Genomic DNA, 2,899 nt, shown 5'->3' with positions numbered 1-2,899 from the left:
TTTTTTTTTTTTTTTTTTTCTTTTTCTAATCGGTCTGGATCTCCGGGTCTGGATCAGCATCGACGCCTATAATGTGTCGTGCATGTCCGGCAAACTCGAATACTGGGGCACGGGGCGTTAAACAGGTGAACGCGGGGTCGGCGACACGCGGTACACAGTTATGGAGCGTCACGACGCCCTGCAGGCGTTCCACAAACCGCCGCCCCCAGGGTAAACTTTGTGTTACGTGCCGACGATGGCCTGTAGCGTGTTATTCCCTCCACGCTTTCCCTCAAATTCAATGGTATACATTATTAGCAAGCAGCTTCTGCTTTTTCAAATGCTCTTCGAGTGAAGAAGAAAATTGTCGGATCGATTGTATACAATTGAATTTTATTGAAAATAATGTTTAGTAGTTGTTGGTTAAGATCGAGATATATATCGAGGAATACAAGTTGGTTATTTTAAGAGGTAAATGTTTTGTAGATTGTTTTTTTTTTCGATTTTTGAAATAAGTTGCATTAAGTTTTTCTAAAGGCATATCTTAAAATGTGGAATTTCTGAAATTAAGTATACAATGGACAAATAATTACTATTGTATCTCTAAATTTTATTAAAGAATAAAATTGGAAATTGATAGGGGAAATAATAATTTTTATATACCAATTTTTTATTTTGACTTCTACAATCAACTATTTAATGAAATTTCATAAATGTATTAACATTTTCTATATATTCGTAATAAAAATTACAAACATCACTTTTTTTTAATATTAAATATATTGTAAGTAATTAAATATAAAATGATAAATTTTCATATAAGTCACTCAATCAAATATAATTATTCACTTATAAAAAAAAAATGATTCAGCATATCATTTTCTGTGAACATAAAACTTCCTTCAAGTTGCTCTCCTCTGAACTTACGAAAATCCATATATATTCATTTCCTTGTTTTATCCTATAAATGAGATTCTCAACACTATGAAAAGTAATTTCACTGCTGTCATTTTAACACTTTAACAATTTTTGACACTTATTCACAATAATTCGATATAATTATTTTATAAAAATAACTCAAATCATTTTCAAAAATTTAAAAAATTTTCTTTCTACGAAGAGATGGTCAAAACTTATTTTTCCTTGATTACTTGAAAATAGTAACAACTCAATAAAGATGGAATAGCACTGATGACTCTTGTTCGTTTGCGTCGAGTAGAATTCAATTTTTTCGACGAAACGTGGAAATAGGCTGACTCGATACGTTCCTATTTCACTGGTTGCGGTCGAGTTTACGGTTTCATAATCGTCAATGGAGGCGTGACAAAAAGTAAAATGTTGCCTCGACCTCGTGTCATGTGTAACACGTGCTAACAAGGTGGCACGGAACCGTTGACAAGCTGTACACAGTGTCGCGTACGTCGACCTATTGGACGGGCTCCTAGTCGGGCACGAGCGAGTTGTATAGCGTTAATCGTGTTTCTCGTCTACAAACACACGTCATTAGGCATTCGAGATCACCTATCGAGATATGTGCAGCAAAGATATCCAGCCTCGATATAGATTTAAATAATCGGTTATAAATATTATAAGCGTTACGTTAGTTTTTTTTCTTTAAAATTCAATTTTTAAAAATCGGAAAGAAATTTTCAAAATAGAATTAATGATGAAAAATTAAACATGCAACAGATTTGATAAATAAAAAAAAAATTATTCGCAAATCATAATCAAGAATATTATAATTTAATAAAGAAATTTTAATATTTTTGTATTTCGATTTTTAGAATGGATTTTTTCAAAAAGTGTTCCATGAATTAACAACATATTAAACATATTTAACAGCAATAATAAAACTTAGACGATTTATTTAAAACTCATCATCAAATTATTTCTCCATTATTATCCAACAAATTATTATACACTTATTAGAAAGTTCTAAGTGAATAAATTTTGCAGATTAATATAAATTAAAATTAGAAAAAATTAGCTTAAAAAGCAAAGAAAAAATATCATTATTAATTAATACATTGTACAATTTTAATAATATAATCATCATAAAACTAATTATATTATTATTTCCTTATTGAAAACAGAATTTTTAACATAAACCTATAAAATGATCTCATATTATAAATTGTATGTTCATCCAGAGATAAAAGAGGAATAAAAGTCATTGAGCTCCAGGCTGTGTATGTTAGAGCAACGAACGTTTAACAATTGTTCAAGATATTTTAGTAACTGTGATTAATATAATGAGTAGCTAAAGGGCACGTAGCATGCGTAGGGTGAGTAAATGCACGAGTATGTTCGTTCCAACGGTGCACGAGAGGGGAAATATCGTAATTACCTGCAGGCAATTCTCGACCTGGGTCAATAATGCACAGTTCAGTTGCCCCTTTTTCCCCCCCTAAACGGCATTCATGAAGTTTCCGCTCGTGACTTTGTATGAACTGACGGGATTAGTACGGAAATCGCGAGATTCAACCCTTAAGATACTAAGAGAGGAAGATTTTTATCAAAGATCGTTAGGAGTGCGAATACTTTTACGGTGAGAATTTTCGAGAATTGCTTCTGAGAGTATTGTTGGTTGATTCTATAGATCAAAACAAATACAAAAATTGATATAAAATATCGGTTAATGCTTATTTGTTAAGTTGTTAAGCAATTGAAGTTAGTATTAGTTCAAACGAGACAGAGATATACATGACATTGCAGTATGACGGAGATAGAACGATATATATAATTCTACTTATTAAAGATACTTCACAAATATATTAATATTTTGTATATAGATATAAATTCACTAATCAAATAATTAATTTCATATTTGCATTTATTAATTAGCAATTTTCAAGAATTGCACCTCAAAGTTTTTACTTTCAAATATATTCGTACTCTTACTTATTAATGTCTCAAAACA

This window comes from Apis dorsata, unplaced genomic scaffold (genome assembly GCF_000469605.1).
Source record: "Apis dorsata unplaced genomic scaffold, Apis dorsata 1.3 scaffold_877, whole genome shotgun sequence".
NCBI classification, from domain to species: domain Eukaryota; kingdom Metazoa; phylum Arthropoda; class Insecta; order Hymenoptera; family Apidae; genus Apis; species Apis dorsata.
Note: the sequence above shows the minus strand (reverse complement) of the source record.